Source organism: Pyxicephalus adspersus, chromosome 6 (genome assembly GCF_032062135.1).
Source record: "Pyxicephalus adspersus chromosome 6, UCB_Pads_2.0, whole genome shotgun sequence".
Taxonomy (NCBI): domain Eukaryota; kingdom Metazoa; phylum Chordata; class Amphibia; order Anura; family Pyxicephalidae; genus Pyxicephalus; species Pyxicephalus adspersus.
The window spans coordinates 97787046-97812820 of NC_092863.1; positions in this window are offsets into that span (position 1 = coordinate 97787046).

Here is a 25775-nt window from a genome sequence, read left to right on the forward strand (position 1 = left end):
AAGACTCAACAAGTCCAACCACTATAAGCTATCTGTAGAAAACTAATGGAAGGGGAGGAAACAAGACCAGTCACCCTGAATATGGCAGGAAAGCAGCTGTGACCATTTTTTGTTAAAAGAAACAGCATTACAGATTTGGGAGTGTAGGAGTAATTTCATGTTAAATAGGTTTACAGATCAGGAACCAATGGATGCAGCATTGGAAATGCAGAAAGGAGATAAAGATGCAGAAATACACATGGCTCTTGTATTTAGATGATATGTGTTCAGATTTCAGTTTTGTTGGGTCTAGATTGAGAGTCACGCAACAAACAAAATATTCTAAAAAAAAAAAACGTATAAATGGCCATTGAACTCCATCTACTTTTTTGTGGGGTTATACAGCTAGCGATCATTACACAAACTGTGTGATGGCTAATACAAACTGTGACCTGAGCCAGCTATGAAAACACATCAGCAAACGTAGTCTCTGCAGTTGCTGTAAATAATATTCATCAATAATAATTACCAATAAATACCAAATGAACACAATATAATTTTACATAAATTTTCCTTTTTTTTTCGTCTTGACTAAATTCTCTATGAGTTTGCTTGGTAAATAACATAGAAAATAATCTGTGTTGACTGTTTTGCTTAATATCTTAAAAAAAGGAACATAGATCCAGACAGTTTCTGGTTTCTGCTTCTCTACAGCTGAAACAAAGCATGAGAGGTGTCTCCATATTTACAGGCCAGGTGCAGGACTGAACATGTGCCACTCCGGGATGGTCTTGTGCTGTGCCACCTGTCTCGCTGTTTCATTTGGCACAACTATTCCATTTTATTTAAAGCAAACACTGCACCCATATGAGGCTTTTACTTCTCTGAAAGAGTTGTAGTGTTCCTTATACCGTGCTGAGTATGTGCTATGTGGTTAGTTTAAAGACAGACTGAGTGAAGTTGATCTATGTAAAGGCATCTTACTAAGGTTTTTTCTGTTTATTATTCATTCTTTGATGTTTAGGACTATATTTAAACAAACATGAAATGTTGCATATTTGGAATATGCATCTGATCTAGGTTCCTGGTAATGTTTTTCAGGTAGTCCTTACTTTTTAGTTTTCACAATGTTCAATAGCTCAAGGTAAAATGTGCCCAAGTCAGAGTAGTGACTTTGGCTTCTTCCAGTGTCTCAGTTTAAAGTTTTATGAAAGATACAAGGCTTGAAAGCAATCTGCTGTGGCATTTCCTTAGAAAATATTCTGTGAATCCTGTGTGAAAAGTGGATCATTACATTTTCATTTGTCTCCAATGACTGCATAGTTTGCCTCCAGTGTAGCTTCAGGAAAACTAGAAGCCTTTCTCAAAAACAAACTAATCTCATATGATTGTGACTATATTTACTACCTTGTTACCACTGAAGGACACCCAGTGTTCACAAAGCCACAGGGTATTAATATTACTTTTAATTGTAAAGTCCAACATGTTTTGCAATGTTGATTGAGACAAAACATAGCATACTTGCCATGTACAAACAATGAAACACTTGGAGAAGAGGACCAAATTGGGATCTAATTTAAATACATACAAAGAATATAATTATAACATTTGCATATCTATTGTTTATCCCTCATTCCTTTATGTGCCATCATCTAATCCCAGTTATCCACCTCTGACAGTTCAACATCCTTCCACTAACACCCCAAGATCATTTCTCATAATAGAAGCCACCTAAGAGTTTGTCTTTATTCACATTTTTATTCTTTATTATTTGTTGTATAAAGACTCTCATCCCATTATTATGAATGATTATTCATGAAACCTGATTTCCTAAAATTCAGTGTAGCATGACAGTAATGAGACCGACTCGTTTTGAGTTTTTTGGAGTGGTCTTCCTTCATCAGGGCTTGTCATGTATCCAAGGAGGCTTTGGACTGCTCCTTCTGGGGATTTTCCCTGCAATGGGAAGAAAAGAGTGTATGCGCAGTTCAGCACTCGTTTCTTTTCATTTATAGCAGGAAAGGTCAGAGTGCATGATTGAGTGATGTCGGCAGAAGAAGGGAAACTACAGAAGAAGATGGACAAAGAAAGTGCTGGACAAAGAAAGAATTCAGAATGGTTTGGGACTAAATGGAGTCAAGCTGTTCAGGGATCGGGGGCTACGTGGAAGTAAAGGTAAGTAGTATTTTTTATTTTACTGACAGTTCCACTTTGAGAGCGCAGTTAGAACTTGCTCAGGTCATTGGGCTTTCAGCAGATCAGCAACTGGAGCAAGCTTTAACTTCCTTTGAAAATAAAGCCCAATGACATCCACATACACATCTAAGTTCTCTCAGTACACAATTCTTAAGCCCAGAAAAAAAGGGGACTGCCACAAAACCCTCCGAAGCGCGTTGGGTGTTGTCATTTACAAATCTCTACTTTTTATTAATCTGAGCTTTCATTCACAGTTTGGCATACTTTGTAGTATTTTACACTTTTGTTCTAGATTAGATTTAGATATACTTAAATGTTTTATAAACATGGATCCACTTGTGTTTTACATACCTTCCATCTCACACACGGCTCACAGTACACATTGCTCCGTTTACTGCATAAATTGATACATGGGCCCCGGTCCAGGTACACTGATAAAGTGACAATGATAAACAGACGTGTATCAGAGAGAAATAACCCAACCACAAGTCAGATGTCAGCGGTTTGTTTTTAATTACAGACCGTCCAGCAATGTTTTCATCTCGGGTTAAAGTCAGTGGAGCAAATAAAACTACAGGAAAAGATTCACAATGTGTGCAAAACATGACAGGTTTCCTTCAAGTAATCTTCAGACACTTGGTGGGAAAAGCAGTCTAAAATATAGAATGACACCTGTAAGGCAACCTTAGTAGTAAACCTTAGCACCCCTGGGGTGATATTGGGCCTCATGACTGGGAGAGGGGTTCTTGTTGCCCAAATTGGTTGCCACCTCTCTAGATTTAAGTCACACAGACCTTGCAACCACTGTCTGGTTCTACACCACTGAACTCAAGTGTTCTATTTCCCGGGACCACACGTTCCATGTTCTTGAAGCTTAAGTGTAAAATGCTTTCTGAAAAAAGCAACCCATTCGTCTAGTCACAATGGTTCTGATTTAATAAAGCTTTCCAAGGCTGGAGAGGATACAATTTCATCAGTGAAGCTGGGTGATCCAGCAAACCTGGAATGGATTTCTTTAAAGTAATTTGCTATTTGCTAGCAAATGTTTTGAATCCTGGACCAGATCCATCCCAGGTTTGTTGGATCACCCAGCTTCATTGATGAAAGTGTATTCTCTCCAGCCCTGGAGAGCTTTAATAAATCAGGCCCAAAGGGGCACAGACAGTAATAAAAACAGAATTATTTTTCTAATTCAAATAATATTTCTAATTCTAAAAAAAAAAAAAAAAAAAAAAAAAAAATTTTTTTTTAAATTTCAAATAATATTTCTAATTAAAAAAAAAAAAAAAAAAAAAGAAGAAAAGTTAGGGCTATATGCACACTTTGACATGTTGAACTGATTTGCTAAGCATATACTCAGGACAACCAACCCAGAAGTGAATATGTACTAATCAGAACCAAACAGGATTGGTCTTTTATTTCCCAAAAATAGGAAAGAAGAAACTTGATTGATTTCTATTTTCAAAGAAACACTGATCAGATTGGGGATTAATGCTTTTATACCATATTGTACCATTATTAAACTAAAGTAGCAATCAGAAACTCCATTCACTTGACTGGTTGTCATATTTGGAAGTTATATACTTATCCCATTCACTTTGCTGTTGTGTGCACTACTTCTCACAGCTGGGTATTTGAAACAATCACCACTGATCTCCATCATGGCCTATGGCATTAATGCGTTTTCTGTAAAGTTGTGCTAATCTCCATTTTAAAATAATACCAGGACTAGTGTTGGTGGAATATCTCACTATTCGATTTGACAGCTATTCGATTGAATAGGGGGATATTTTTCGGGTGATTGAATGTCGAATTCAAACACCATAAAGTGAATGGTGGGAAAATTCGGGTTATTTTTCAGGACTGTGAAGAACTGCAATAGCAATCAGGGAAACAGAGCTGACAGCTCTGCTCCCCTGATTGCTCTTGCAGCCCTTTACTAGTTGTATGTGTTCTTGTATACAGTTTCTCTATCCAAGAACACAGGAGTCCTGTGTTCCTGGATAGAGAAACTCTATCCAGGAATAGGGATAGTGCTCCCTGATTGGCTGAGGAAAGCTTTCCTCAGCCAATCAGAGAGCAATAGAGGTTTTGAATAGGGAGGCTTGTCCCCATTTACCCTTTAGTGCCTGGGATTGCACACTGTTCTCAATGAATGAGGCCACGGCCGGATTGATTGAGAAGATCCCCGGCACTGGAGGCTAAATTAGAACAAGTCTCTCCATTCATTCACCCCTAGTGCTCTGTGATTGGCTGGGGAAACGAAATTCCAATGACACTGGAGCTGACATCAGGGTTTACCTTTCCTCAGCCAATCACAGAGCACTAGAGGTGATGAATGGGGAAAGTTGTCCTCATTTAACCTCTGTTGCCCGGGGATCCCACACTGACAGGTGGAATCATCCTGTCATTGTGGGATAACCTGTAAAAAAATAAAAGTTAGTTACACAAATCACACACATTCAACAAATTACTTTAACATTCATTTTTTTAACACATTTTTTACACACAAATTTGCGTGTGTTTTTTCTGTGTTTTTCGGGTCGGGTCTATCTGAATTTGAACAGCCATGTTCGGGTCAAATATAAGGACAACCCAAATTTGAACACCAACACTAAACAGGAATAGTGAGTCAGCAAACAGTAAGATCTAAAGTTAATTATTTTATAAAAGTGACTATCAGCTGATCACTACTTTAACGAATGGGGCGAACACAACAGTGAAAATTTATTTCCAAAATTTAAGGGCAATTTTCCGATCATTAGTGTTTTAAATGGGTCCCCATTGGGCAAGGTGTATCTGATATCAATTAAAATCAGATTCTCTGTACTGTAGAGATGGATTGCTTCTGGTAAATGTATAATATAAACATAGTCGCAATTTACTGGTATAATGTATATATTTTTTAAAATATTATTTTATCCCAGCGTTAGGAAATGATTCCACTTTATTGGTTGTTTTCATATTGGTAATTTAATGCAGCATAGGCGTATCTACCAAAATGTTACGTTAATCATAGACAAAGAGCCGCTTGCTTGCCCCCAGCTGTCTGGGACCACCAGGATTACAAGGAATGCTGTGCAAAAAGTAAGCACTGGCTAACCTTCTTATGTTTTTATGATTTATTACAAAATATTGCACCTTCGCACCATTCGCTAATACAAGCGTATCCAAATCACGTACTGTAGCAGAAACTCAGACCAACCCGGCCCATGTCAGCTCTAATCAAACGCACATTTGGCATGTGTAAATTCCACACCTGTTGTCTGGACAAATCTAGAGACATTTTATTATACAGCCAATAAAAATGGGCCTGAGCCTGATCCATTTAGCAGTACATAGTGTATAAAACACACAACTCTTAGGGCAGCTCTGACAAGTGCTTGAAATGTACAAGTTCTCAAAAGGCAGGTGCAGTTACATTGTAAATGCATTTGTAGCACAATATAACAAGCAAAGGAAAAAGGAAAATTAATTAAGGGTAGTTTACATTTCCTCTTTCAGCATTTCTTTTACTGGGCTACATCTTACAGGCATTTTGTGAAACCCATACAGTACAGAAAGCAAGTGTTAGCAATGTAACTGAAGCTGGAAGGGACCCAAAACCTACTGTCTGGTATGAGGGCTGAGGGAGGTCTGCAGGCTTCTGTGAATTGTTGGGGTGTTTGGGGCAATTCAGTTTTTTTATTTTGCAGACTTAGGTTGCAGAATAAACAGCCCTTCAAAATGTAAAACAAGTCTTTGTCATCTTTTACATCCTAATCTTAATTGTATGTGTATATATATATATATATATATATATATTATATATATATATATATATATATAACATCTATAATTACACCTAATTCACTAATATTAATTACAAATTGTGAATATGCAGAGAATAGGATGATACAGGATACTTGCTGAGGTTTATCCTTTAGGCACATTAGTATATTATATGTTGGCTGGCAGCGTTGGCATTGGATCTCTTACATGTAATGATAGAAGATTGGCCATAAAGAGACTCCAGGTGGTCACTCAAAGTAGCCTTGCATGGGATTGTACAACCTACAGTAAACAGAATAAAGCTGAGCAATAAAAGAAGACTGAATACCAAAATAATGGAACCTGTTTTGCCCTTGGCAAAATAATGGTAATACTACTTGGATATTTAAAGCTGCAAATTGTCAAAGTTACAATTACCAGATGTGATAAAGGAGTCGAAAACTTGCATTTCTCATGTGTTCAACAGCAGGTGAATGTAACGTTCACCTTCTTACACTCTGAGATTCAGCAGTTACAGAATGTACCCCCCATTCCCTTACCTCCAATATTAGCACGGCATGTGGTCAATGTACAGCAAGGGGATTTACCTTCTGAGACTTTGACCCACATAAGACACCTACATAGGACAATCAGGGCTCGTAAAGGCTTATTAATTTGCATGTGTTGGTCCACTGGATTACCTTTCATTTTTAATGGCACCCCAAATGCACCTTACAACCCATGGAATGTACGGCTATGTCTTGCTCTGTGGTGCACTTCCAAAACTGTATCTTGTACTACATTTAACTAAACAAATAAATGGCTTAACAAATTGAATAATAAAGTGTATTTATATAGCACCAATATATTATGCAGCGTTGTATAATAAATAGGGGTTGCAAATGATAGCCATATACCAACAATGAAACTGGAGGAGGAGAGGATTCTTTCCAAATGACAATATGTATGGCAACACATGTGCAGCTTGGGCATGCAGTGCCAAATCAAACTGAAAATAGCTGACAGGGCTTCCTCCAAATCAAGTACCTATTGCTAGTAAACTTCTCAAACTCTCCCTGCAGCCTCAAAGGTGACTTGTATACATAAAACTGTGTATTTTTTAGTCTTTAACATATAATTATACATAATAAAAAAATTCATATAAAAAAGTAATTTCTTTTAATGTATTATATGGCCAAGTGGTACAAAGAGTAAGTCTAGAATAGCTAATTGGCAATAAGGCCATTATCAGTACCTTTCTTTATTTGCAGTTGCAATTGAATGGTGTTTGAATTACAACTGCAAATATTTCTATTCTATTTGACATGTAGATGTATAAAGTAATGGCAAGCAGGGAGAACATGATGCTACCATTTCCTATAGTAATACTACATTACATGCATCTGATTCAGGAGGTAATATTGTAACAGCATACAAGAGAACTGGCTCCAGTTGATGAAGGATAGAGTATTGCAAAAACTGGCAAAACATTTAAAGAGCAAAGCCACTAAATTGGCTGAACTCACCTCTCACTTGCAAGATCTATGTAAATTTGTAGCTGTACGCTTTGTTACCATAATACATAATAACAAAATTAATTTGATCTTTTCACATGCATATCTAATAAGCGTTACAAAAACTAAGGGTCTCCTTTGATAGTGTTGGTTTTCTTTGATAACATTGGTGTATATTTCCATTTCAATAAACTAAGCGGCATCCCTATCAGTAGTTTCCAGTTTAGTAATCAGTAGACAGCTACAGTATTAAATGAGATGTTCTGTATATTTTGCCAAATAAGCATTTTCCAACATAAATTGATATAAGTAAAATGCTTTTTCTATGTTCTAATTGTGTAAAAAACATCTGCCTATCACTTTTACAGCTTACCTCAAACTTACTTTATTTTGTTGTGTAAGAAATAATTCCCCAGGATATATAGCTATAGAATTCTACATGCTATATACAAATATGTGTGGATATGAATGCCTCAGTAAAAAAAAAGTGCCAGATTTTCCTTCAGACAGAGCCTCGGGGCTTGACTAGAATGTGTTTGTATTATGTCAGGAAAAGTGTATGGAATGTACAGACTACATCTGATTGATGGCTGATCAGAAGTTACAAAACTGTACACGTCTTTTTAAGAAGACGTCTTAAGCTGTGTCCTTCAACTGTCTTTTGAACACACTCCAAGATGCCTTGTAGTGTCATTATTCACATGATGTTGGTTTGTCATCCCAGCTGGGCTCTGCTACCATTAAAGAATAGCGGCATTTAATGTATTCTTTAATGTTTTCATGGTTAGGTTACAGGATATTACTGTATGCAATTGCTGGTATCGACTTTTCTAAAGGCTTTGCTTAAAGAGGTAATATGTGAAAGAACTGTTCTTTTGTAGCCAGTCACTCAACAAAAGATGATCATCATAGAATGTGAATCCGTATCAGACGACTGATCCATCTTAGAAGTGATGGTTACAGACCATGTCTGGATCTACAAATGCCTGAGTGTGTTAAAAATGCCTCTACACTATTAAAGTAGACATACTTAAAGTAGACATGACATTTTAGGGGTGGCTATCCCTTTTATATATTAGAAATTAAAAAAGTATATTTTTGGGGAGGTTCATTCACTTTTTCCTTTACCATGACAGAAAGGACTAAAGGGAAAACCTACAGCCTTCTTGGATACTTGTGTCACATACCCCCCCCACGTGGTTGTACCCCTCATGTGCGTGCCCAACATTGGGCATATATCATCGGGGGGGCTTTTCCAAAATGTAAAAAAGTGCTCATTCCACACGTGTAGTGAGATCGGACCTTTTTTTTTTTTACATTTGCAGGAGGACACGTCACCCAATCTTGCACCTGCTCAGTTTCAGTTCTGGTGACGTGAAGAACCCAAAAGAGAAAAACATCAAGATGGCCATGTCCACCGTTCTCTCCAGCACCGGGAAGAAAGAGAAAGGCAAGATGGTGCAGGACTCGCTGGGCATGGTTTGTGCAGAGATTGAGGGCTATTGACTAATAAAAGTAAGTGATATTTCCACTTTAATGTGTTAGAATGCAATTAAGGTAAATAAATTATTATACCAAATTCAAGATCTGCTTTGGATTGAGCTTCTCCAAATCTAGAGGAAATCCATAAAGTATTTCAATTTTGTAGGCCACGCTGGCTGACCTTTTCTCTGGGAAAAAAATTCACATTATAAAAGTTTTGGCTAGTTTGGCAAGCAAGGCATTGATTGTGGAGTCCATGGTAGATAGGAACAAGTTGAAAGGTCCTTCGAGGGCATCACCAAAAAAGCAACCAAATTCATAAAAATTGACTATGGGAATAGTGTTGATTCTAGTATGCTGTATACTTCTTTACAAGTTATTACATAACTTCTATACAAATTATAATTTATTGCATTTTTTTTTAAACAGGAGTAATAAGAGGCACCTAGCATATCCCTAGAGGAACATGTTGTCCTCACAAATTAAATTGAAAGGCATTAGTAAAGATTCGTTTTCATCTGATTTTGGCTGCATCTCTGACATGAGTATTATGGGAATACCAGAATTTTGTTTTATCTGAATGCTATTGGACTTTTACATTTATTTATCCAGAAACTTTCCAATAAAATAAATGTGGTTTTAGAATCCTTTAGAATACATGGCCCCTGGAGGCTTTTGGTGATATATATCGAACACCAGACATATCATAGTTTAAAAGCTCATCACCTTACAGTCTTTTAAATTATTGCAACACTTGTAGCCAGCAACATCAATTTTATACTATTTCTTTAATAATGTTTAGAGATGTTTCTCTCGTGAGGTTTGGAGGCATAGTGGAGATTTCCTTTTTTTTTGCTCAAAAGCCTGAATATTGTGGTAAGGGTGTGGACAAGGTAACATTCCAACAGAAATTGTGCTTGATATCTTCTGTGTGAAAATTACTATTATTTTAAATAAAAAAAGCCAGTGTCAATGATAACATATTTTCATATTGCCATGGTAAGTGGGCTGAGCTGACATTTCACAGGAAGGTAATCTATGTTGGTGGGCTGATCGCCACCCCCCTATTGAACCCCCCTACTATATGGGTGAACTGATCTTTTACCAAACACTGTTTTAGCTTTTAGTTTTTCTGTCACTGTCCTCATGTTCTCCTACTTTTTTCGTACCATTTATGTTAATTTACTGCATAACAAGCTTTATTTTTTCCAGACTATGGTGTATTAAACAGATGCACACCACAGAGAAGTAACGGTAACAGCAACATCTTCAAAGCACTTTTTTTTCAACCCTGACGTCAATGACTTTTTGTTGTCTTCCCACCATGTTGTATTAGAAATTATTTATGAATTGCCGTACCTGCCACATCTATAGAAAAAAATTATCTACATTTCTAAGTATCTTATTAATCTCATCTGTACAACTAATATATCCCTATCTGTAATGATGTAAATGGTTCCTGAAAATATTTTTGCTACTTAAAAGTCCAAGGAGGTCAAATATGGACGTAATTTTGACGTACATCTGATGAGTTTTGTATGTACCTAAAGGGTACCAGATGTAGAGGAAAAAAGGCAGCTTCTTCATGCTATTGTGATAGTGTATGATGAAAGTTAAAGAAAAGCCAAAGCATTCTTTTTAATTTGAAAAAAAAATAGTTTGTTAGTATCATATATGTTTCAAAGGCCAACACCACAAAGTCTGTGAATGAATATCAGGTTGTGACAGCAGGTTGCATCTAGGTGTGTGTTTGAAGGAACAGTGGTCGCTAACCTTTTCTGACCTATGGACCAATAAATGCATGGACTCTGGACCACGCATGCCTGGGGAGCCGTGTGTCAGTCAAAGGGGAAGAAACTTCCGCCAGAGTGATGTCATGATCCCAGAACCTGCCCACTCCAACAACCCGTCCACCACCCTGAGCCTACAGAGCCAGAGCCACAGACCACCAACAGTGTCCGTTGTTCCATAAAGTGTAGTAGTATACAACCACCAGTTGATGATACACAACAAGCTTTAGAAGAAAAACCCTTCCTGTCCACTGCTAAAAATGTATGAGATCCAAGGCACCTACTGCAAGTCCCTGCTTATCTGGTTGATTGATATGGCTGAAGCTTGTCTGTGGCACCTACCATAGGCCAATAGCTTTCCAGAGTAAATGAACTAAAACTCATTGATGATCTCACATCCTTTTAGGACTGATGGTATTAATGATTGAAATGTATTCCATCTGGTCTCAGCTATCTGTACTGCAGACACAAATCAAGCGGAAATCCTACTTCATCCATTGATGCTGGAGATCCATGCCGCCTTTTTTTTTTTACTTCTCCCTGTTGTGTCTTTCTTAATAATACCTTTAAAATAAAATAACTGGTTCCTAATGAGATTTCTTCACTGTAATGTGTTTTTTAGAACATTGCAAGCAAATTGTGACCCATTTTGTTGCTCTTAGAGTGACACAGAATCACAGCCAGGGACCCTAGTGGATATAACTCAAGAAAGAAGTTCTTATACTTATTACTTATATATAATTGAGCTAAGCAAAATTCATATATGGCTATAAATATTTAGGCATACAGACATCCTTCTAAACATTTGCATTTCGGGGATTTACGGTGAAAGTTTCTGTTTTTGCTACATACGAATAATTTTATTATTATTATTATTATTATTATTATTAATAATAATAATAATAATATTAATAATAATAATATTACTAATAAACTGTATTTATATAGCACCAACATGGACCCAGGAGGAGGAGAAGACCTGCCCAAAACAGATTACAATTTTAGACAAATTTAGATTTGGAAAGGCCAATTTTTTTTCTGTTTTGGCTGCACCCCCGTGTACAAAGCAAACTCTCTAAAGACATGGTTTGATGAGTTTGGTGTGAAGGAACCGGAGGTGCCTATCCAGAGTTCTAACCTCACCCTACTGATCACCTTTGGAATGGATAAATATTGTGATTGTGTCCTAGGTCTTCTCATCCAATGTTTGTATCTGATCCTACAAATGCTCTTCTGACTGAATGGGTACAAATACCAACAGACACACTCCAAAACCTGTACACCCCTCCCAGAAGAGTGGAGAATGTGAACGCAATTGGGGTCAACTCTCTTTTATTGACTATGGTTTTGGAATAGGAGGATTGGGAAACTCGGGAAGGCCACATAGATGTCCACAAACTATCATCAAATAGGGGGCCTGATTAATTAAAGCTCTCTAAGACTGGAGAAGATAGACTATCATGGGAGAACATGGGTGATCTAGTAAACCTGAATGGTTTGGTAAATTATTTCAATCTTTGATCAGATTTATTCCAGATTTGCTGAATCACATAGGTTCTTCCCTGATCTTCTTCAGTCTAGGAGAACTTTATAAAAATCTGGGCCTGTGTACCACATATGGCAAGCCAGAGAAACTTGCAACTTTACATTAAATGTAAAAAAAAAAATTATATGCCTGTAAATTAGTATCCAGTTTTCTGCACATTGTTGGTTAAGAGAAACAATTCTTGGATCACTGGTAACTAATTGAGTGCAACCCACAATATAAGGATAATGAGCATTTCAGTGTAAATGAAGAATACATTTGTAGTTACATAATATACAATTGCTGTGTTGCCTAATTTTGTGTGTGTGTGTTTAATAGTCCTTTTTTCTTTCTTCTAAGCTTTTTTTTTTTTTTTTAATTTACAGAGATTCCAGGATCCTGTTTCTCATTCATTTATCTTCCTGTTATTTCACATAATGCTCTGATTGCAAATAATTGCTGTAATATTAAAAATGATGTTATCCTTTAATAAATACATCTATTCCCGTACGTGGAATTCAAAACACTGTGCTGATTGCACAAGCTGTCCCTGTAGGTCAGTCTACAGACTTGACTCCTGATAAATTAATAATTCCTCTTTGAGTAACATTTAAGAAGTAAATGTAGCATGAAATATCTGGTATTAATACAACTGTCTATGCTATGTGTGTAGCTGCATTTCTATCCCTTATAGACTGGCCCAATATATCATTTTTGTAAAATAAGAACTAACACTACAGAGGCTAGATGGGGGTTCTGGTAGATCATAGACTTATTAACAGCATGCAATGCCAAGCTGAATTATCTAAAGCTAGTAAAGTACTTTTTTGTATTAAAGAGGAATACACTGCAGAGATGGAGACATTATCCTGCCCCTGTACAAAGCATTGGTCAGACCACATCTGGAATATGCAGTCCAGTTTTGGGCACCAGCTCACAAAAAGGACATTGTGGTATTGGAGAGAGTGCAGAGAAAGGCAACTAAACTAATAAAAGGAATGGAGGAGCTCAGCTTTGAGGAGAGATTAGCTGAACTGAATCTATTCTCCCTTGAGAAGAGACGTATAAGGGGGGATATGATCACCCTGTATAAATATATTAATGGTCCCTATAGAGAACTCTCTTCCCCAATATTCACTTTGAGATCATTACAAAGAACAAGAGGGCGCACTTTGCGTCTGGAGGAAAAGAAATTTAGGGCTCCGGATAAGAAAGGGATTCTTCACTATAAGTTCTGTGAAAATGTGGAATCGGCTCCCTCAGGAAGTAGTTTCAAGAAACTACGATAGATTGCTTTAATATAAAGCTGGATGATTTCTAGAAGCACAGAATATAACTGGAAGGATTTTTTTCACCTCTGTTGAAGCAAACTGTACCAGGGTTTTTTGCCTTCCCCTGGATCAACTATGTCCATAGGGTTTTATATCTGGGATATGTTTATTTCCCTAGAGGTTGAACTTGATGGACTTTTTATCCTGACCTACTATAACTATGTAAAAATTTAGAATGTGAATTTGTAAAGAGACACAAAAATGTCCTCTGTATTCATTAAACATCCAATTACACAAAAAAACAGAATTAGAATAAAATTAATTGAAAGCTGATCTGCAGCTTTCCCTTCGGTCTTTCACAGCTGTACCAGGTCCTAATGAAATTACTTACTCTGATTTCACTGCTTCTCCCAATGTACAATTGAATCTGAACAAATCAGATTGAGGTTGCCTCATTTCCCGGGGGAAGAGCATCATCTAGGATCTAGAAATAGCAAGGAAACTATTTGCAAGTTTTGGCCTCCTCTGCCCCATAAGAAAGATTTGTCACCCTTTCCTAGATAAGCTCACTAGGAAACCAAAGTACTCTTTTTTTTCACCTAGCCTTAAAATGAACATATCATCAAACAATAATTTTTTTTGGCAAGAGTTGATTTCCTATATACATAGGATTATTCAATATTTTTTTTTAACATTGTCCCCCGGTTTTACACTCATGGCATTAAAGACTAATAGGGGAACCTCAAAACCTCCTAGGATACATTTGTCATATATTCCTGGAGGTTGTGGGCTGCTCCTTGTGCTCATGTCTGATACTGGGCATTGCATCATTGGGGACATTCCACAAATATAATTGAACCAGAGCACAATCGCAGAGTGCAGAGAGAGATTGGCACTTGGTTGTTTACATTTGGAGGTGCTGGCAAAAGAAATATTACCTAATCTTGCACATACGCAGTCTGAGAATGGCAACATTATCAGGAAGAAAGAAGTTGGTGACCTGGGATATAAAACCGAGTCCAGAAACTAAAACTAAAATCAACTCAAGGCGGCATGGGATTTGCTGAGTGCATTAGGTACATTGATCAAAGGCTTTCAGCAAGAAACAGTAGGTGAAAAAAAATAAACTTTTTAATGGACGGTGTGGTGAAACTTTAATAACCTAAGTGATTTTGCTGTTAAGTTTGAGAATGAATTGCATCACAGTGCTTGCAACTACAAAGGTCAGTAAAGGTCTGTGTTAAAGCTTTATGCTAATGTCTTGTATTTGGATTATCTACACATTTACATGTTGACCTGTCAATCAGAATAGAAGGTTATATGCATGGCAGTTATGGCTTTGCACTAGTAGTTGTCCTTGTAAAAAGATGTTTTTGCCTTTAGTATACATTATGTGACATTACAGGACATTCTGTTTTTCAAAGACTAACTCCAAGCAAGAAGCTGAAATAAAGATGTAACACAACCCAAGACATATTCCCATTAGTAGCTGTAAGAATTTCTACTCTGGTTATCTTGTTACAATTTTTATTTGGTATAAAGTTTAAATGATCCTTTAGACACAAGCTGAACAAGCCTATCCTCTCAGGAAACTGCAATCTTCATGGGTGTGCTTGAGGGCCACAGCCTAGGAGTCATCCACAGCTAAGCCCATGGGCCCTTGCAGGGTGCTTTGGTGAATACCAGGTGGCTACTTGGATTCTGCACCCCAGCTCCCACTATGGCAAAGCATGCAGCCTGGCACAGAGGATCTACTCCCTGGTGTGTCCACAACACCAGCCTTGACAACTGCCAGGCTAAATTATTTAGTTTTACTGAATTACTTAGGAACAAAAAAAAGGATACTTAAATTAAAGGTGACAGTTGGTCATAATACATTCAGTCCAAAACATTTTGGCAACATTTTTTGTAATCTCCTAATGCTTAAAGAAATTTCAGAAAAATGAAAGCTCCAAATTTTACTTACTCCTAATAATTAGGAAGAAGATTATTTTGTGCACCCAACATTTAGTGGCTTATATTAGTATGCAATCAGGAATTGCTATGATCCTTTACCATTATTCTATCTAATACCCAGCTCTACAACCACCATGATGGACCAAAAAGAGACTTGTTATGTTCCCACAGATGAAGAAAATCCTGGTGGGATATTAAAATATTCTCAACAAATGCTAAGCAAAAAGGAATACAAATCTTTGAGGTAGCGTGAATTCACCCAGAAAAGAAAAGGTTATAGTTTAACAGCGATGGCAGTAAACTACATTAATTGTGCGCATAATCTATGGTGAGTTCTCTATATTAGTATCTGAAGGCAAATATGGATGTCGGAGGCGTAGTCAAAGGAGTCAAAGGAGCCGCAGCTTTGTGTTAAAAGTATATGAGCTGTGAAATTTTCTATCCAAAGGGTAGAACCTGGAGTACCAACGCTCTGGATTACCCACTAAATAAATCAGTTCAGAGAACTTTCATCAACTTGGGGCTGTGGGAAAAGCACATTGCTGGGGAAAATTGAAGTTGGCTTATTTCAAGGAAAATCACCAATCATGTGTAGAAAGGAGCTTCAGTCAATTCAGAAGTTCATATCACAGCTTTATTTGTTATCTTGTGGCTTTGACCATCTTGCAAAAAATGTAAAATATATTTTATGTCCATTTATCCAGACACTAATATCTCATAATAAATTTCTCCAACTTTTCAAAGTCATTTTTATTATTTAATACATAAAATAATTTAGCTCTATCATCATTAAGTCATCAATATTCATTTATTTTTTTAATGCAACTAATTTAGGTACTTTTATTGGCTTAATATCAGTTTACTATTCAGCACGGCTGAGGTATGAGAGGCTAATCAAGTGTTCTGCGGTTTAATGTGCATGAAAGATTAATTCTGTAGTCTGCTGTTTCTCCATGCACTGTCCATTCAGTGGATGAGACCTGTGAGTGACAGGAATACTGTGGCAAATAGAAATCAGAGCTCTGTAATTTTTTTGGGTTGAATGGACATTCCAGGTAAACAGCTCCCATATGTAACTGTGTTTATAGTGGTTTCCTGAGACTTCATTATTAAAATCTTCTGATCTTATTGTGTAATCTGTGATGTAACTTCTTTCTAAATATGCATTTGATTATAATATGTAAACTATTTGATTTATGTGTGGAAATGTTGCTGGGAACTTGTTATTGTGGTTTAATCAGGACGATTGTTTTCTCTGTTGTTGATTTATAAGTTGAGAATTTATTAATTATTGTGTGTGTTCCATTCTGTTATTTTTTAAAGATGGCATTCTCTATTCTGAATTCTGTAGTCTGATCAGCCTAACCTGCAGAATGGACCAATGGACTCTGGAGGAATTATCAACATTTAAGTGGCCATCCAATGACTGAAGACGATCGCCAGGCTCTCTGAAGTCTGCTGTGAAGATGGCGCCTTCCTCTCATGTGGCAATGACAAATCCTGGACCTGCCATTGCTGAAGGGTAACTGCTCACAGGTAAGTCTGTGCCATTATTGGCTATGCTGTGTATACTTGCTGATTATGGCAGAAGCGCACCACCTGCCAACAAGTATAGTTCTTCTTTAAGTAGCAGGAAACAACCAGCCAATGGTACAGCAGGTTGGCCTTGGATAACTGTTACCATTTGAAACGATTACCATATATAACAAAGCACAGTGGTACATATATATTTTTTATTACCCTCACATTTAAATTGAAATTGAACATGATTTGAATACATGTAAATCAACTGAAAGCCCACCAGTGCAAATAATCACCACCATAAATGATGGAATAATCCCTATTGAAAACATTACTATACCGATGTAGATATATGACTAGACAAATCGATAAAGACAATATTATTGTATTTATAGCACTGACATATTACACCAGCAGTCCGCCAGCGGTCAGGAGAAGGACCCCGCTGGGGGGGGGGGCACCGGCCAGAGCCACGGACCACATCTCCCATATGGATTGCAGGCTCAGGGTGGTGGGCAGGTTATGTCTCTGGACACAACCCGCTCACTCTCCCATCGCAGGTCTAAGCCCCACCTGGGTCGGTGGGTTCTAGCATTATGACGTCACTCTGAGGAAGTTTCTATTTTCTTGAGTGACACACGGCTCCCCGCGCATGTGCAGTCTGGAGTCCATGCATTTAGTGGTCTGTAGGTCCGAAAAGGTTGGCGACCACTGTATTGCACAGCACTGTGCAAAGTCCATTGTCATATCTCTGACCCTCAAATGGGCTCACAATTAAGGATGAGGGAGAATGCCTCTGTCATTCTCGCAAAAGTTTCCTCGTTCTTCCAATGATTCAGCGAAACCATCAGGAGGGAAAAATAAAAAGGGAGGATTCCCAGAGCTGCATTCAGCCCTGGGAATTTCCCTGTTTGCCATCCCCAGGGCACTAGAGGTTAATTAACCTCTAGTGCCCCGGGGATCGCCTGCAGTCACAGCTGTGACCACAAAGTTCCCACGGTCACGTGACCGTGGGAACTGAACTGCAGATGAACTCCCCAGGCCACGGCTGCAATCATTGAAGAGCTCAGTTTGCAATCCTTGGGACACGGGGATAGCACACTTCCCAATGATACCAGCCACAGCTGCAATCATTTAGGGGATGCCTAGCAAAGGAGAACCTCCTGACATTGTAATATAAAAATCTCTTACAAATGATATATTTGCTACCGATACAAATGTATCATTTGTCAGAAATACTTATATTACAATGTCAGGAGGTTCTCCTGTGCTTGGAATCTTCAATGATTGCAGGTGTGGCTGCATTCCTTTAGAATAGTGTGCGATCTCAGGGGCACTAGAGTTTAATTAACCTCTAGTGCCCAGGGATTGCAGAGGATTTCCAGGGCTGCATGATGCAGGCCTGGAAATCCTTCTGTTTGACGAGAGTTCGACCTCTTAGCGAATCAGAAGGCAGTTCTCATTTACATTTTGGGTAAGCGAGAAAGGCCCGATACGCCATGAGATTAAACTTAATATTCTCGCTTATCCCTACTTACAATCTAATGTTCCCAACATAGTCATATTAACACAGTCCAAGGCTAGTTTGGCAGGAACACAATTAACCAAATTGTATATTTTTCAAATGTGGGAGTCAAACACAGGGAGAACATACAACTTCAAGCAAATAGCATATTGGCCAAAATTCGAACCAGGGACCCAGCGCTATAATGGCCAGATTGCTAACCTGTGAGCCACCAAAGCCCCAAAAATATTTGCCTTTATGTTCTCCCTTCCTTCAATTAGTCTAGCATGGTAATGAAACATTACTTTGTTTCAGACCCATGATGAGCTGCAACATTCTACAACAGTCTCAACTGTGATCCCAACTTGAATAGGAGAGATTGGGAATCATTTGTTGCATATGGCTGCACGTAACTGTGGCTGCAGATCCCTGCATGGTTCACAATTGCAACAAGCCATTTTTGGCTGCACAGTTGTTGTTTGAAGACTACTGCCCCCAGCATGTGCAAACCTGGTTACCTGTGGTGCACTGTGCCATTCCCAGCCAAAAAGCAGCAGCTTAGTGTTGCCAACTATGCAGTTTCACCCTGCAGGTATACAAGGGCCCCTAAGGGCATTAGATTGTGAGCTCCTCACAGTGACATGACAATGGACTAACCACTGCATAATACGTCAGCATGATATTAATAAATGAATAGATATTTTTGTATTTATTTTTTTTCAACAAAGTTTAAAAATAATACATCTTTATCACATTTTCAGATGATTTAACATATGAAGTTCATAACCAAATATGTTGTTCCTAATGCCTTTCTAATTCCTTCTCATGCTAGCTAGTTACTTTCATCTCCAACATGAAGCATCCAGACAGATATTCAGACCCCTGGCTGTGTGTCACATTCTAGAAGTCACACAAACACTGAACTATATACAATGTGTAGCGTGCCAATACAAACTCACTAATCCCTGCCACAGACAAGCTCATGCGCTGAATAGTTAACAATGTCGGAAACCATCCTTGGAAGCCAGAGAATATATTTTAAAAATGTGTTTGGGCATTTACATACAGGCTATATTTATTGTACATATTGTCTTTTTCCAAACTAAAGACAACACATAGAATGAAAAATAAAACCATCATAGACTCTAACATTGTAAACTAGAAACAACAAAATATAATATATAAATAGTAACAAAAGCAAGGAACAAAAGACTTTACAAATGTATCTGTTGGCGAAATATAACAATGTGTATCATTTAATCCATAATATGTAAACATGTAAAAGAATGCTTTGGCTTGTAGGAGTTTGTGAATTAAATAAAACAACATGTTTTCACTGAGTCTTTCAATATCCAGATTATTGTTACTATGCAATAAACAAAAATCAATCTGCATGCAGCCATGTTGGAAAGTTCAAGAGCAGAGCCAAGCCTTCCAACAACCACTGCACCTCTTCCATTCACTTGACTGGCTGCTTTCTGCAAAAGTCTAATTCAAAAGTCTAAGAAAGTATCACAAAAAGATAAAAATCATTGATTCTCCCACCACTGAAGCAGCATAACTTTAATAAATTACAAGCCTTTTTTTTTATATTATACCATTCTATGCAATTTTATACTTGGTTTATTCATGGCTCATTTCCTAATATTTAAAAATTATTTTTTCATTTTACACAAACATTTAATTTCAAATATAAAAATTTAGTGATATATTTACATTCACTATTGCTACATTTCAAGATTTTTTTTTTTGCATTGTTTGATTTACCTACATTGTCGATTTTTATGTTATGTTACTATTTTCTGACATTTTATTTTGTATATTATTGGGTAACAAAATACCTTTCTGTTTTTTTTTAAGTTAAATTAAATAATTACATTTATTTTGTGCAAAACATTTCAAATGGACTACTAAAGGAATCTTTTCAGCATTCCCTTTGTTCACTTCAAACACCCAGTAGGTCATGGGCAAGTTTTTTTTTTCTATGAATTTAATTGGACATTTAAAGTAACTAGGATAAACATATTCCAAAAAAAAGTGTAAAATATACTAAAAAATGTTTTTGTAAAATGACTAAAAAGTATTTTGTGTAAAATATTGTAAAAATAAACTAAAAAATATTGTGTAATGTAAAAATATACTAAAAAATATATTGTGTGTAAAATATACAAAAAAAATGTTAAAAAGGTTTAAAATATTGCAAAAAAAAAATACTAAATATATTTTTTTGTATAAAATATACCAAAAATATTTTGTGTATAAAATATACTAAAAAATTGTTTAAATATTATAAAAATCTACTAAAATATGTATTGTGTAAACTATTGTAAAAAAAATATATAAAAAACTATTTTGTGTAATTTATTGTAAACATATACTAAAAATATTTTGTGCAAAAATATACTAAAACATTTTTGTATAAAATATTATAAAAATATACTAAAAATTATTTGGTGTAAAATATTGTAAAAATACTAAAAAATCTTTGCTGTATAAAAAATACTAATAATGTTTGAGTAAAATTGTGTGTAAAATATTGTGAAAAATAAAAATCACACCAAAAATAATTAAGTAGTAGTATTTTCAGGAAAATAGAATTAAAAAAAATAAGTGTTTTGGATTAGAAAAAAAATTTTAATACAAAAACAGAGAATAAGAAAAATAAAAAGTTGTATAAGTAGTTCAGGAGCAGGTTTTACCCAGGATAAAAAAAGTAGCAGGACACTTGAAGGAGATGCAACCTGGCAGCAGTGAAACGCTTGCAGATTAATGGTGAAAAGCCAGTTTGTGACAGCCTTTCCAGAACTCCTGGGTGGGCCCAGTGGTCTTTAATGTCACTTGCTCCTTAATCTTATGTATCTCAAACAGACTGATGTGTTTGGGGTGCCCCTCATTCTCTGTATAGACATCAAATGGACGGACAGATAAAAGGGAACTGTACTGAATTACCTCTTTACGCCTTTTATAGAGTACTTTCAAACTACAAAATAATTAGTGGCCCCATCAAACAGAAGCATCAGCATTTTGATGGCTTTTAAGAGGTAGTGCTGATGACTATTGCATGCAACTCCAAGCGTCTCTTTCAAAGCTTTAAGTGGAGACACCTTTGGTGTGCACAAGTCTGGCTATTGTGATGAAACTTCTCACCATATTTTTGTTTTCTCGAAACTTTTTGTTCCTTGGCAACAAAATAAAATCTGTATTCTTATGCATTGTTGTGCACATGCATGTTCTTGGAGGCCACATAATTAGGTTTAATAAATTATAAATTAATTAAAAATTTTAATTTGTTATCCCAGGTATATAGTTAATTAAAGGTTATCAAATTAAAAAATAATGAATTTTTTGTTGTTGCTATTTTGCTTTGTTTTTTTTTAATCTAAAAGCAATATACAGTGCTGCGTGATATGATGGCGCTATATAAATACTGTGTAGTAATAATAATAATAATAATAACACTGTCGGTAATGTCATGTGTTATAAAACAAAAAAACAAGATCTCAGAGCAAGGCAGTTTTACAAATGTGTTTTGGGATTGTTTTGTGGGGCACAGGAAATTTTAAGATATCTGGCTAAAAGTTCCAGAGTGCAAATGCAAGATAACAAATAGGGCCTGATTTATTAAATCTCTCCAAGACTGGAGAAGATAGACCAATGGGGAAATTTAGTGATCAAACAAACCTGGAATTATTTTTTTTAATCATTTGCTATTAGTTGGCAAATATTTTCAGTCCTGGACCAGATCTATTTCAGGTTTGCTGGATCACTCAGGTTCTCCCATGATAGTCTATCCTCTTCAGGTTTGGAGAACTTTGATAAATCAGGCCCACTGTGTTATCATACTTTTAACATTCATTTGTTACAATATAAATGGTAAACTATAAGCAGGGTTCTAAATAAATCTCTTTTCCTATTGCATGGGTATAGTTTTGAAAGTCAATATACAATATACCATTTATTCAAATGAACACATTCCTGGATACGGTTAAAGAATTATCGAAAAGGTATTATTAGAATAATGCTATAAAAAAATATATAGAAAGTTTTAATATTAAGGATGAGTATAAAAAATGTTTTGGCAAATAAAATTAATGCGGTTTATTACTGATTACATCAAGAAAACTACACTTTTATACAAATTTCAACTGCTACGTTCAAAGATATGTTAAGGCAGAACTTCATTAAAAAAAAAAGTTACCTATATAGGTGGAAAGCCCTCGATCCCGCCGCAATTCTAGTCCAATAGGTTCCACGCCACCCTTCTTCCTTCTTTTTCCCTGTATGCACTGGACACTGGGGACATGGCTCCCATGGATTTGGGATATGGGGAGGTCTTCCCCCCAAAATGTAAAAAAGTATTAGGAAAAAATACATTTTCTTATGATATAAAAAGGATAATTACCCTTTACTTTAATATTAAATTGTCATGATAATTCCGCTTTAATTTCAGGAAAAAAAATTTCACCTAACCTGTACCCTACCTATAGTTAAAAAATATTTATATTTTATAAATTTTACCAGAATTTAAAAACTGGTTAATTAGTCTTACATTTGAAATTCCAAGATTTATGTATCTTATTACTCAGTTATACATTTTAAGCTAATGGAAAAAAACCTATTGAGCACAAGATCCCCTGTGAAAAGGGATAACCACTCAAAAATGTCCTAAATTACCCAATTACTGAATTTTCATGGACAATGTATTTACTTTTAGCAAATTATAGTAAACTATCCATGCTGTATTGCCCAAGGCTGGCAGCCCATTGAAATTACAACCATAGAAAATTAGCTCTATTGTGTCCCGAAAGAGTTGGGAAACATCAGCAAAGAAACCTGGCGATTTCTAAATCCACAGGCGTATTATTTTACATTTTGAAGTTTTCCTTACCGACAGTTTTTTTGCTTTTTTTGCACAAGGAATTGTTTTATTTTCACCACCATCATGCTAAAACATTAACCATTGAAGTGTGCTATGTTTCATTATCATTTCAGTGAATTTTGGATCCAACAAGCATTACATCTAAGCCTTATTATGCAGCCTTTTCCCATGATCTGTGATGGGGGAATGGATGGGGGAATGGACACTTTTAGTCAGGAAAGGCCTTTATGTGAAACAGTAATAGCCCCGGTATGTCACAGAGACACCTGCCACTTACATCACTGTTCAGACATCAAACGTTTAATGCTTGTGTCACTCTGCACCCTACAGAACATACAACCGAAATGATGAATCACCGCAGGGTGTTGTGTCACTGTCCGACTTCTACATTGCTTTTTTTCTTTCTTCAAATAGAGGGATTTCCAGACATATTACTATTTTTAAAGAACAGCTGCTTGAATCTGGCTATGTCTGTTTTCAAAGCCAATGTCAAGCCTTCATATCATCATACAATAAAGGCACGCGCCTAATGCTGCTTAATAATAAATCCACAGAAGACAATAGGTGATCATGATACACCAGACAACAAATGAGAATCCTTCTAGCTTGAGGAAAAAAAATTGAAAGATGTATGAGGCATTAACCAATTCTACATGGGAGGTATAAATGGTTGTTTTGTGCACACTTGATATAATAATAAATATATTTATTGTATATATGATATATTTATCAACAACATTCACATTTCTTTTTTTTATTTAGGATTAATTTTAATTCCTCATTGTATTAAGGTAAAGTAATTGTATACATAAATGTTCCTCTTGATCACCTTTACTATGGTATCCTTGAGTACTGCATGGGAGGGTGCCATATGTTAACCAATCAAACTGTACAGCAAGCACATACACAAGTTGCTTGACTTTAGAAGCCACATCAATTGGGGGAGGCAAGGCTCAGTCATCTCTCGGACTGGTTCAATCTTGATAACTAGCCCAACTTCAAAATGGAACATATCCAACTTCACCGGGCTTTTTTCTTTGGGGCAAGACGAACATTTATGGTCTGCCTCCTAACTTATTATATAGTTACATAGTAAGTCAGGTTGAAAAGACATAAGTCTATCAAGTTCAATCATCAGGGAAATAAATATATCCCAGATATAAAACCTTATGGACATAGTTGATCCAGAGGAAGGCAAAAAAAATCCTGGTACAATTTGCTCCAACAGGGGTGAAAAAATCCCATGACACAATCAGATGTTTCCTGAATCAACAGTCTGTTATCTTTACTTTAAATCCTTGATCCCCAGATATATTCTGTGCTTCTAGAAATCATCCAGCTTTTTCTTATGGCAATCTATAGTAGTTGCTGAAACAACTTCCTAAGGGAGCTGATTCCACATTTTCACAGACCTTTTAGAGAAGAATCCCTTCCTTATCCAGAGCTTAAATGTCTTTTCCTCCAGATGCAGAGTGCCCACTTGTCCTTTGTAACAATCTTAAAGTGAATAGTTATGGTAAGTGAACAGCAAATTCAACTGGAATACTACTAAATTTATATCTGAAAACAATAGCATATTCAGAACTTAAAAATGCAATAAAAATATGGATCAGTTCTGTTTTAGGCTGTCTTCTAGAATGATGGAATACCATTTTGGATGTTTTATAAGTTTTCCATATGGAGAGATGCTTTGGCCTCCTGTAGGAGGATACATTAAAAGACCAGATAGTTTAGGTGGAACTGGGAACAAAATAAAGTTACTGCAAATAATACAAAATAATGTACAATAAAATTTCAAAAAACATGACTTTTGCCTTTACAGGATTTGATGAAATTAACAAAGCTTCTGTGAAAGTGAAAGATCTCTTGCAGGGGATTGAGTGTAGAAATGTGACCTGTGCCCATTTCTGAAGTTTGACAAACTGAATTGTCATAAAAAGTCATGAAATTAGAATTTGATGACTTTTTGACCTGTAAAACCTAATTTTCCCTAGCAGCAACACAAATTATTCAAGCCTTAATTCTTCAAGAGTTCCATGTTAAAACAGACATTCTACACTGTTATTCTACCAGTTGAAGTTGGACAAGTGACATGGTACATGTCCCTGGGAATGCATGCCTTGATTCTACATATACAATTGCACCACATTAGACCAGAACTCCACTCAAAAGATATTCTACAATGTAATTCTATTGGAAGAAGTTGGAAATTGGTTTAGAATATGTCCCTGCAGGAGAATACCTCAAATCTAGAAGGAGAAATTCTACTGGGATTCTAAATTTTTGCAACGCCATACTCCAAAGTCAAATTCAACTTAGTTGAAGATCATAAAAATGTAAAAGTTAGATACTCCAAAATCCTTTCTCCACACTTCTAAAGGAATGTCAGGTTTTGGCATTAATGAAGC